The sequence below is a fragment of the Aulonocara stuartgranti genome (genome assembly GCF_965226115.1).
Source record: "Aulonocara stuartgranti genome assembly, chromosome: 17".
Taxonomy (NCBI): domain Eukaryota; kingdom Metazoa; phylum Chordata; class Actinopteri; order Cichliformes; family Cichlidae; genus Aulonocara; species Aulonocara stuartgranti.
Genome location: NC_138953.1, coordinates 12115316 through 12128407, shown reverse-complemented (window position 1 = coordinate 12128407; position 13092 = coordinate 12115316). Strand labels below are relative to the sequence as shown.

The 13092-nt window shown below is 39.5% G+C and overlaps 1 protein-coding gene and 1 long non-coding RNA gene across 2 annotated transcripts in view; both read right to left on the bottom strand.

Annotated features, from left to right (window-relative positions):
* Window positions 1-13092, bottom strand: part of LOC309692844 (BMP/retinoic acid-inducible neural-specific protein 3-like) — a 68449-nt gene that overhangs the window by 18875 nt on the left and 36482 nt on the right. The gene's annotated exons all lie outside the window — the stretch shown is intronic.
* On the bottom strand, window positions 6466-8373 carry LOC309692867. Its single transcript, XR_014272499.1, has 3 exons — window positions 8059-8373; window positions 7772-7859; window positions 6466-7076 (listed from the first exon to the last, which is right to left on the bottom strand). It is a non-coding gene; the product is annotated as an uncharacterized lncRNA (long non-coding RNA).

Below are 13092 nucleotides of genomic sequence, written 5' to 3'. Positions count from 1 at the left end.
TTTTTCAGTCGCTCGAAACAAGCGCAGTTGGCTGTGATGGTAGTCTGACAATTTGGTGACTGAGAGAAGAGAGTGGGGCAGGCTTCACAACGAAAAACTTTACCCAGAGGAAATTGATGTGGCTGTGTGGGAGGTGTAAAGTCTTGATGAAAGAATAAATTACAACTCGAGCAGGCTACTGACAGTTTGAGGAGATTACATTACTGCAGCTTGAGGGAAGTAACAGACTCGGTTTGCACAAGTTTCTCTTTCCCTGAGAGAACTCTTAGATAAGTCATGGAAACAGTTCAGTGACATGAAGCGAGACGCCAAACAAGTTGGCAGAAGTTGTTGATTTGGCACGGACAGCAGGTCATTTACCAGCTCGTTTATAGAGGAAACGGCAGCCTTACCCACATGCCATGCTTCATTATGCGATTATTATTTCTGTACATCTGACAATCTGTTATGTTATTTTCGCATATCTGACAATGTCCCACAGTTATAAAGATTACAAAAAGCTAGTGCAAGAAATTCAAGTGAAGTTAATATTAAAAAGCTACGGCAGACAAACATCACTGGAAACAAGATATGTTCATGAATTGTGAGCGTGGGAAGCGCCAGCTGGAGGAGTTTGTTTTACACACCTGCTCCAAGTCAGGTTAATTGACTCAACAGAAAAGGTCCAAGCAAGTGGGAGTAGGAAAGGAAAAAGCTATGAAAATTCACTAACATATAGACAAGTATGTGCAGGCTTTTCCTCGAAAATCGAGCGTCTATTGGAGAAGAGATGTGTGCATGACAAATGTGCTGCATGCAGTCACTATTGGTTTTCACACAATGTTAAACAGTGAGTCCTGTGTGTAAGTATTGTCCAGATTTTCTGAAATCTCCTGTTTGTTTGAATAAACAGTATGTGTTGTAATCATCACCGCATGCTTTTGTCCGAGCTGCAGACCCAACTCAAGTGATCTTACAGTTTCCTTGGTAAATTCACAAAAACAGCACCTGTTATTTGTACTCGAAGCTTTTCGCTTATCGCATCAAATCGGCGGTATAGGGGGAAAAAAAAGAAAAAGCAAAGCTGATTCTATAACAGATGTGAAACTGATGAATATGCGATGCTAATGCAGCATTTAGGAAAACTAGAACCAAGAAATAAATGACAACAAATCTAACAGAGTGTAGAAGATTAGATAATGTTTCTTGCGCTGCATCTGTTGCTTGCTTGTATGAACAAGTCGGGTGAACCTGTCTTTGCCCTGTTTCTTCATTAATCTCCTCCTGTGTGTCAGGAGGAAATGACTCTCTGGGACAAATGAAGCTTTTGAAGTCATTTAGGCAGATAACTGATCCACAGCTCCACTCGAGCTGAATGTGTTTATTTCTATTACCGGTTGGGTGATCTATTAAAACTCTGCTTATTCTCTACTTTACAACAAATTCTCCATTTCTTTGTCACTCTAAATTAAAATGTTGTAATTTAATGAATGCTTCACTGAATTTCATAAGAAAAAGAGAGCAAGACAAAAAGCAAACAATTTATACAGCGACTGCTTCAATTTTCTAGCACCATTAGGCCATTCCTTGCTGTTAATCATAAATTGATGCATTAAGGTGCGTTGAAGAGAAATTGGTTTTAAAATACAGTGACTGAGTGCAAGAATGTGTGGCAGAGTGATTACACTAATAGTATTCCTCTTTTTTTTTTTTTTAAATGACATCAGAAACAGCAGTATGCGACATTACGTGATGGCAGAGCTTCAGTTCATCCTTTGTCATTTATTTATTTATTTATTTACTTATTTTTAATAAATAGGACAGGGGGAATGAATGAGAGAAAGAGGGGGAGAGAAAGAAAGAAAAGGGGAGAAGAGACGGTGAGAAGGGGGGGGAAGAGAGAGAAAAAAAAAAAAAAGAACTCCTGGGTCACCTGTATGGAGAAAAAAAAAACAAACAAACAAAAAAAAAAAACAAACAGAGGAGACAGCAAACAACAAAGAGCAACATAATAATAGAGAAAACAAAGCACCATCACAATAAACTAGCTAGTCATAGATATCAATATTTACTAAATAATAAACGATATTGTGCAGCACGCAAGATAGACAGCGCACAGTGTGCTTTGAGGCAGCAGCCAAGAAAGCTTTAGTCCGCGTCTGTGAATACCCATGTGTGCATACCTGTGTGGATCAGCATGCTTGCATTCCAAAGGTTTCTCCATGTAATGATCTGCTAGGGAGTGTGGGGGGGCCACAGCCCCGTCCTCCAGGGTGTGAAGTGGGTATGGAGGAGATCAAAACTCCAGACATCCAGAGGCCCCCAGAACACAAGAGACCATGGAAGACCAACAGAGGGGCAGCCGCGCCACTGTTCCAGTAAGAGCTGAGGAGAGTCCCAGATGAGGGCTCGCCCAGCAGCCGCGGAGCAGAAGTCAGGGGGAGTTGCAGTGACGCGCCCGTGAGCTCCGCCGGCCCCCAGCTGTGCCTGAGTGACCGAGCCCCAGGCCGAGAGGCCGGGGGCACCCCACCTCCAAAGGGGCCCGAGCGAGCCCCAGGACCCAGGCCCCGACAAGCGGCCGCCAAGGAGTGAGCCGGTGTGTACCCGGACGCCCACCCCCAGACACAAAGAACCACCAACGCACCGACACCTGAGGGAGTCCGCCACCGGCAGGGGAAGTGGTGGTGGGTGGAGATAGGCCTCCAAACCTTGGAGGGCCTGAGATGTCCCCAGAGAGGTGGCGTCTGATACCCAACCTGACATATAGACACAGACATACGGGCACACACAGACACAAACATCCATTCCCACCCTCATGCTCTCATATGCACTTACTCCACACTCAACCAACGTGGAGACAGACATAAAGAGACGCTGTACACACAATCACACTCCCCAAGCGTACTCTACAAACCGGGTCTAGGTACTCTTGCCCCTGGAGGGGGGAATTGCACCCAGACCCAGGTGGTGTTACCCTTTTCCCTGCGGTGGGGAGAGGCAGACCACCCCGACTCCGCAGCAGCAGGGAGGCCCCACACCCCAGACCGCAGTCGGACGGCCAACTCCTCCTACTAGCCCCCCCGCTCCAGCAGGCCGCAGAGAATGGGGGTGGGAGAAGACTCCAAACCTCCCTCCACCCGCTCATTGTAGTGTTGATGCATATGTGTTCTAAGGTGCAATTAAAACCCAGGAGGGCATGGAGCTACCTGCCAAGGAGCAGCAGGTAAGCGCATAGTCCCTCCTGCTAGCCCTCAATGACTAAGTGTATTTAAAATTGAGAGGTGGGCAACGATAGTATTCCTCTTTGTGCACTGAACAGGGTGACCATCCAAAGCGAGTGTAGTCACTGCTGGCTTTCTCACCGTCCATTTGAAGAAGGTTGTCTTGACATTTTGGCTTAAAACCTTTTCTGTCCTTTGGAAATAAAAGGTTATTTTTAAAAATGGGTTTTGACTCAATTAATCATTTGCACTGTAACGCACCACTCCACAGTTGGAATGTAAATCTTTTCAGAGGCTTTCTTCTTATGTGCTCAGTCCATTATAATGAAAATTGCAATACAAATTGGTGAAAACAGGGAGAAGCTGTTGCTATTCAGCGTAAAAAGCCAGAAAATGGCATAGGTCAGCATGCAGCGAAAGCAAACTTACATGACCTACAACCTTACATTTGACTCAAAAGAGTCAAGTACACAACTTAATAAATGTCTCAAGCCAGCTAAATTAAGCACAAAATCTGAACAAACTGAGAGGTGTTACAGTTCAGAGATTTTTACACAAGATGTGATCCAATGTGGAACTCTGCATAAATAGAACATCACTTCAGGCACATGTCAATGCTTTTTAAGGTTATAGTATGTCCTTTAAGGCAGTAAAATGACACATGGAAAGGTTAGGTTCTACGTCAGGGTTAGGGCATCATTCTTGGAGGTGAAATAACAACATTATAAAAATGTGCAGTAAAAAGCCACAAAACGGCTTGCAGTGTTATTCATAATACTAGGTTGTGTGGTGATAAAGACACGCTGAACTCTAAACAGATTCTTTCTCGAAAAGCCCATTTTTATGGAGTGAATGTTAAATCTGCTGAAGAAGATGTGTTAAAACTTGGGCGTGAGAAAAGTTGGGGAACGAGAGAACAACTTTTGATAGGGGTGTAAAAAAAACTATTCCAAGGAGCCTTGAAACATGCAAACTATATCCAAGTCCCTCCAAAACACCAGATTTGTGCTGACAAAACAGTCACCCATTTCTCCTGTCCTTTTGAGCTTATATAGTTTGTGAGCAATCTCAGCTCAATCATTGTTGACAAAAGCTTAATTTAGCGCATGTGTATATGCATGCAGGATCCACAGGCACCAAAGATAAGCTGACAACCTGAAGGGAAATCCATCTCTGTCGCTGTCACTCGTGAATTATTGCCAAAAACCATGACGCTGTCTTCTTTTAATAATTTCCCAAGAGTCTAATAAAAGTAACTCCATCTCCTTGCCAGATTAATGACGGCAACTGTGGTATCCAGCCAGGAGGAAAAGGAAGACTTTTGCCGCTGTGGGCAGAAAAGTTGTCTCTTTTGACATCTGCTTTTGACAACTACAAGGTCAATGAATAACACAGAGTGCAAAGAGACGTGCAGAGGAATAATGGCTGGGAGCTCTATATCTGCTGTATGCATGCACACATTGTATCAATACCCCATAAAATAAAAACCTTACTGAGCAAGTATTTTTCAATTTACAAAAAATATAGTCTATTGCTTATTAAAAAAAATCACAATTTTCATTCTCCAGGACAGGGAGACAGCAGTAAAGCATTGGAGAGAGATGGACTTCCATTCTTCTTTTTGTTATGGATGCCTTAATGCTATTAATTAAAATCCAAGCAGCCTATATAGTGACATACAAATTAATTTCTAACACAGACAGATGTCCAACTTAAAGTGGAAAATTGACCAAATGCAAATCTAAAGATGGCTTTTCTATGCATAGCAATGAGGCCATCTGCAAAAGGAACCCAGTGGAGCAGAGCATGTGTGCACAGTCAGCCTTCCCTATTAGAAAGCAACCCAAAAATGAAAAAAAAAAGTTTTTTGCTAAAGGAGTCAAGACTTTTTTTTTTTAAACTGTGATCAGTAAAAGCCACGGATCCGTTGGCGGGGGAATTATTAATGCACCATAATTGTATACAAGATAACTGTGCTGACTATGTTTGAATAACTAACAGCTGCATTTAATGGAACATTTAATTGCGCTTAAAGGCTTTTGTAGAATAAGCGCTTTGTGACGCTCATACATGCTGTGGACGTGACACTTTTCACTATACCCTCCAGGCTTACCTTTTGATTAACTTATTACAAGCCTAGTACTCATTTAGAATTCACTAAACCTAAAACCATATTTAAAAAAATATTGGTTCATAAGACAAGTATTTTTAATCACAATTTTTAAAAGATCAAGATCTAAACTTTGCTGAAACAGGCATCACCATAACACGATCATTGTAACAAAGTCCCATAGATTTCCGATAAAGATTTGATAACTGAAATGAAAGCCTTTTGTATTCTCTGGATGGCAACAATGAACAATACAAATATAATGAGCATGAAAATTAAAAAACAAACAAAAAAAACCCCACAAAAATGCCTTCTATAATAAAACCTGAAAAAATATATTGGCTAAAATAATCAACCTACTGTTAAAGCAAATATGGCACATGAAAATATTCCACTCTAGAATTAATAGATAAATCCTGTTAAAATGCACATAGTTCATGAACTATCAACCTTTTTTGAGCTGGTTGGTGAAAAACAATGGTCCAATTTTTGCTGAATACGAATCTACAAAAAGGGGTTTAAAAGCTAGGAATACCATGACGATAACCTCAGCATAATTTACCATGAACAATTAACTGACCTCAAGCTAAAACTCTGCCAGTGAACCTGACACTTCCCCATGCCAACGTCAAGATTGCTCTGCCTATTTCCTTTTGAGTTAACCTACAAGCAAATATAAGTGGGCTACTTAAAATACTTTAGCCAGCAGACAGTCTTGTTGCTACACACCACTCTGCAACCCTCTTCCAGTCTAAGTTTCCACCATTCATTTTTGTTTCTTTCTCCCCTTGACTTTACTGGCTTTAAAAAAAAAAATATTTCATGTTCTTTGACATGGAAGAGCAGGGTTGTGTTCTCCAATCATAGGCTATACAAGTGGCTGGCAGGTGTGGGAACAGAAACATTCTGGCAAATATGAATTAGTAGAGATGAAATAACAATCCTACTTTGACTAAAGAGGTTCTAAAAGAAGTGTTACTAGTACAGTGCTATGTGGCTACTATAAGCTGCATCTATGCAGAGGTGCTCTTATTTCCACCCACAGTCCAGCTGGGTATATGTCAGAGGAGGAGCCAGACATTTGAAACACCCGGGGCTTAGCCCTAAAGGGTAGTATGCATGTGGGATTTTTTTTTTTTTGAGGGGGGGGGGGGGGGGGGTGTAGAAATGACTGAAAGATTAATAGGCTCTGTTTTGAGTTTTGTTCAAAAAAGAATGACTTCATATAGGGAAATATATATATCACACATGCAGGACACCTTAAACTAGTTTTTTAATTAAGCAGCGAGACAGAACGAAGTCGGGGCTGTATCAAGACACGAGGACTAAACCCCAATTCAACCAGACCCAGAACTGATCCAGAATTAAAACAGGACTACAACAGTTCAAAAGCAGGACTACTGAGGACTTAACCAAGACATAACCACAATCAGAACTAGATGATAGTAGCACTAAAAATCATCATAGACCTGCACTACACTTATTTATTTAATTCTACCAAAGTACAATATTTAGATTGAGAAAAGTTTATATAATTATTTAGCCTTGTTGTGCAAACAAGCCTGCAGAACTTAATAAATATAGAATTTGAAAAATAACAAACCTAAAAAGAAACACTAGGTACGAGATACATGAGGACCTATGATACGGTGATACTTTTAGTAAGCAACCATTTGACTAACATGTGTGTCTCACCTGCTCTTGTTCATCTCTGTTCTGTCCTCATTCTCCATCTCAATCTCTGCTCCTCTCTCTCTCTCTTTGTGCTGACAATCATCAAATATACAGTTGAAACCAGATATTTACAAACTCTTCAGATCAAAACACTTTTTTAATTGTAACATCAAATCAGACTAAATGTTTATTTTTTTAGATTGATAAATATAAAAACATATTTGTTAACTTTAAGAGTAAAGAGAGAAACTATCTGTGTTTTTTAATTGCAAATGGCACCAAATTGTATTCAAACTGAGCCACACTTATGGAGCTCCACAGTTCTTTTCCTGGTGTTTTGGTTGACATCTCTTGATTTTCCCATGTCACAGAAACAGGCTCTGTGTTTTGCCTTATATGCATCCACAGCTGTGCCACCAGTTTACTCACATGGACTCTACTAACCAATCAGAAGCTTCTTCAGCTCAGAATGGAATCGTCTGGAGTTTTCTTATTAATTAACAATAAACTTAGTGTACATGTACTCCTAAATTTAATGAAAGTGATAAAAAATAGACAGCTCTGTCTCTCTTTATTCTGACATTTAACTAATTCAAAAGATATTTCAATATTTATCTAAAACAAAAGTTTACTCTAAATTGATGTTGTACAGTAAAAAAATTTTCTCCCTAAAGTGTAAATATCTGGTTATAACTGTGAATATCCTGCTGTGTACTGAAATCCCTCTTGTTTTGCATAGAAATATACTGAACAACATACAAAGCATAATATATAAAATAACATTTACCAGAGTTTTTTCTTTGAAAGAAGCCTCTAATGTCCATTCTTATATTTCAGTACATAACTGAAACCGATTTAGTCGGGGAGGGTAAGAACTGAAAATATGAAATAAACACACGTAAGCTAAGACTCTCTAAAAAATAGCATTTGTTCGGCTTTTCATTTCGCCATTTGTTGATTCACTTGAAGAGCGAGTAAAATAATATTGGTCAAGTGATCAGTTTCATATCAATCTTTCGTGATGCACCGTCATATTTACATTATTTGTACGGTACGAATGATTTGCTTTGGTACCTGGTCAAACTTAAGCTCTCCTTAGTATGGCTGGCTCCGTCTCTCCAACAGCGCACTCACGGGCAGCAGCTCCCCCCGCCCCCTCGCTCAGTCGCTTAGTGCCTGAGCTCGGATCATACCAATATCAGGGGGGGATTCACGCACAGTCGTAAATTCCCACAGTGTGCACTATGTGCTTCGAATATTGTGTGTACTTTTTGTTTTATACAGTTGTCAGCCAGGCATCTAACTATGAAAAAATTACACTCCAAAATACCCCGGGCTTCTGACAAAACAACCCGGGCTTAAGCCCCGTAAGCCACCCCCACGCTCCGCCCCTGGTATATGTTGGGTTAATTTTGGCTTCTAATTTAGCTTTAGGTGTTGATTGAACATGAACGGTTGTCTGTCTTTCTGAGTTGGTCATGTAATAGACTCTAGTTTAACGCTGAAACCTAGCTGGATGAGCGACTGAGAAAAATTGAGTGCTCTGGAAGTCTACTAAAAGAATGAATACCTCTTTTTCCAAAGATAATCTCATATTTAGAGTCTCTAAAATTTCCAACAGGCATTTAACAAAACTGAGATCGGAAATGCTGTTTTTAACTCATTTTATTTTTATCATTCAGTGAGCTTTTTTACCCACACATTTGTTGTGGTACCTCACTTGTTTGTTTGTGTTTTTCCTTTAATTTGTCTCTATAGTCAAGCAAAGCAGGCATTCCCCAGTGACCCCTGAAGGCATCCTCCTCAGCTTCTTCTTACACTCTTGTCTGTAAAATATGTAGGTCTGCTGCTGCCACACACATTCGTTCAGGGGAAACACTGCTGCTTGTAAAGTTAACATTGCTCCCCTCTGAGATGGCACAGTGGCCCAACACACAAGTGTGCCATTTTGACTTTTGGAGCAGGTGAGAGCCAGAGCCAGGATTTGGCATCGTAACTGGACTAAGCACAGCACAGCTGCTTGTTTTCCTCAGTTTTCACAGTGGAAGAAGATAGATGGTGAATCTCACGTCTCCCACTGGAAAGGTTGTGTACACACAGAGTAAAGGACACCTCAATTTCTCCCTCTAGTTCAAATCTGTTTTATTTGGTAGAGCAGCAGTGAAGCTGTTTCACTGCAACCAGATAAACATGATAACAGAAAAGAAGAAAACAGAGCAAATTCAATAAGATTATTCAACAGGAAGCACATGAAATCAAACAAATCTGACCAACCTCAAAATCAGCTCTCTTTTTTGTTAACGTAAAAAAACATAAAAGTATAATCAATAAAGGCACTCAAAATGTTACCACAATAAAATGAATATAATCCTTATCACCTTTTGTGACGCTGACCCTGCAAGCATGACAAATGGAAGCTGTTTGATTAGTGTGATACTTTCAAAGTATTATCTAAAATGTGTGAACATCAGTATTATCTCTCTATTTCACACTCTCTGACAAGTAAAATGGAAACTTATTGACTGAGAATAATGACTATAAAAGCCTGGGACTAAAATACTAATAATCAGAACACTGAAGGGCACCAATGCTTATTTCTATTATGCTCCATCACAGATATTAAACTGATGCAGTTTCCAATAATAAATATGCTCAAAATCAGTTATAGAAAACCAAATGCATAGAACAAATTTACATTTTGTTTTTTTGCAACACCTCGAGTGGAATTAAATTTTTAGCTCCAGGTATTTTTTTTGCAGCACTTTATTGATTTAAACACAAACTCAAAGTCTTATGTAGATATTTGATGCACTTACATTACTTACGCTTTTATTTTAATATTCTGGAAAAACACTTTTTAACCCACCCATATGTTCATACATACGGAGCCCCGCAAGGGACATGGGAGGAAAAAAAATTAAGACGACTTAATTTTTTTAAATATTTTAATATTTTTTTATATTTATATATATATATATATATATATATATATATATATATATAGTTAAAAAAAACAGTTCATCCTAACTGGAATGCACTTGATTTTTCACAGACTTACTAAGAAATATTTTCTTTCTGACAACTGACTGACAAGAAATCATTAGAGATACAGTTTTGTTTGATTTAATTGTAGATGAACTGAAGCTAACAAATTAAATAAAATTTAATTTGTAATTACCTTGATAAAAGGTAATTACAAATTAAATAAAATTTAATTTGTAATTACCTTGATAAAAGGTAATTACGCCACAAGCTGGCTGTTAAGATACCTGTCTTCTCTGAATCAGATTATGAAGTGTCTTGCCAGGCAAGTAAATGGATGATAGCCTGTGTGTTACTAGTGTGAAGCCTTGGCAGGGCAAAATATCACTTAGCCCTTTAACATGTTCCACTGATACAGATGGCTCTGAGGCACATTCATTATTTAAAAATGTGGCTTTAATATTATTATAATACAAGTTAGGAGCATTTTACTGATGAACATTCATCACTGCTGCAAATCTCTCATATGAATAATTCCACAAAACAGCATAAAATGTCACTTAGTGAGCTTGTGTTGTCAGATGTTTGAGCAACAATGGACTTTGAATGGCTGCACTTTCTGCTTGATGGAGAAAAAAAGTACAAGATGACATTAATGTTTCATGTTTAAAAAAAAATTCATCGCTCATCTCAAAATTGCCTCATTCTCTGCACCTTCAAGAATTGCTGTTCCCTTAATCACCACGGCGTAGTGGATGTGCAAATCCACATTTGCATCTGAGATACGTTTCCGCCTGTTTATTCAGTCTTTGAGGATTTCCGTGCATGTTTAAGACCACTTTGTTGCACTGGCTTACACTCTAATGTCAACCAAAGGGGGGGATAAGCTTATAAAGTATAAGCAAGAAAAAAGAGGAGGAGGAAGCAAATAGCATCAGAATGTGATTATTGTGTGGCTTTTGGAATGGGGGGAAAAAGGCACGGGGGGACAGAGGGGGACCTCTGGTAGCAGAAAGTGCAATTTAATACTCAATGTGCTTTTATGTTCACTAAGGGAAACTAAGCTATGCTTTTTTACTGCAAGTAGTGGAAGAGGGGCGAGGGAGCGAATTTGACTCTGTGTTGTTTTAGCTCCTCGGGCCTCACCTCTGTTAACCTACAGCACATGAAAAAGAGGAAGCTGGGAGAAGAGATCTCCCAGCTTCTTCTTGACATCTAAAGTCAGATTTCAGCTTTGCCATAATCAGCTTCTTTGTCTACAACATATCAAGGAAGGGAACTTGTGTTAAAATTTGGTGAAGAACATGGTTAAGAGCTAAAAAGAAGAGCATTTATCTTCCTTTCTGAATAATGGCCATGAAAAAAAAGATCTGTCCATAATGAATTATTCATCCATGCTCACGATGACAAAGTACTTTGTCTTTTTTCATTTGGTTTTCTTTATCATCGCATCAAAACAGCCTCAAACTTTGGAAGCCCTGTGCTCTGAAATTGTTGCTCAGCAGAAGTTATCTGCTAATCTTCAGATGCTCAAACTTTATTTGTGCGCTCCTTAACTTGGACAAACTGAGTGTAATGGCTGAACAGCTAAGGCAGGCACAGCAGATTGGGTCAAGCAATCCTTATCACTTCTCCTTCCTGTCAGTGATATTCCCCTCACAAGCTTAGTTTAATGAATCTTCAATGTGGACGAGCTGGTGCAGCAAATAAAAGGTAAGTAGGATGACTATTGCAACTTTTCCTGTGTACTTGGATCCTGGGCTAAAAGGCCCTCTAAATAAGGCTTTTCTGTCCTCGTCTCATCTCTTCCACTCACCCGCATATGACACCTTAACTCGTACCGCAAAATGTTTGACAAATGACGGCAGCTCTCAAAGGAAATTACTGAAATGGAAGGGCTGATTCATCACACTATGTAACAGCAGAGCCATTTTTTTCTTTTTTGCACTCCTATCTCATTTTTCCCGTCTTTGATTATTTTCCAGAGCTGCTTCGCTCAGTCCTACAGGCCTTCAGGCCAAGCGTTTCCACCATTTAAATATGTTATCTCTTAAAACCAGGGGACCAATGCTCTTCTTAAAGGCAGCTTTGTTTTGGCATTCGTCTTCATTTGGGTGAGGTAAAAATCCATGTTTGAAATTAAAGGCTGGTGATGCTGTGAATATTTTACATCAGTCACCTGAAAATGCCTCACAAACAAACGTACCCTAGAGGGCTTTTTCTCTATTCATCTCAGTCAGAGGGGTTTTTAGCAGCACTTTGGTTCAGTGGTGGCTGCCAAATCAGCTCAACGTCCTCTTGCCAATTCACTTTAGAGAATGTACAGTTTTATCTCTGATGGACTGCGTAGTGGGGCATCACTAAGGACAAGTCAATGAAGAATAGGCTGCATCTGAGGAAAAAAAGCAGGCAGTTTGGCTTTTTTTTTTCTTTGTTACTGCAGCTACACAAGGAAACAGACCGGACAGTCAAGTTCTATTTTTTTTTTTTCCCAAAGTGAACAAAGCCCTGACCATGTTTGCTCAAACCTGTTTAATATTAGTTTATAGATGCTGTTTATTTGTGATTTGGACGGTATTCAGTTTTCAATGTAGGAATTTAGATAATAATTTGATGTTTAATATGAAAAATTTCAGCAATTTCAACTGGGGCACAATACATCTTGCTCACGCTCAGCAGTGATCATTACGCTTCCGTTCACCTCATTGTTGTGCTAATTAGCAACTTTGTCTTCCAGAATTATCTCTTTCATACTCAGTGAAAAATCTATAGCTGATGTAGCTTCTGCTCTCGCTTTCTCTCTCACAGCAGCTGCACCCACACAGAGGCTGTGAACTGTTTGAGAGAACAAAGTAAGACAACTTCTGTTGCTTCTTTCTCTCTCAGTGATAACTTTCAATGTAAAGACACAGCACACCCATTAACATTTGTATATGGTGATCTTTTCAGACATGTCACAGTTCTAAAATCACCCATCCACCAAGGGTTTTTATTCACACTAACTACATGCTTATCCACTTCACCTAACATTCCTTTTATAAGAGGGTTAATAATGGTTTGGTTTTTCCTACAAACACTGTTGCCTCATTTAGCAATGCATGTGGATGACTTCGTAACTTTGTGAAG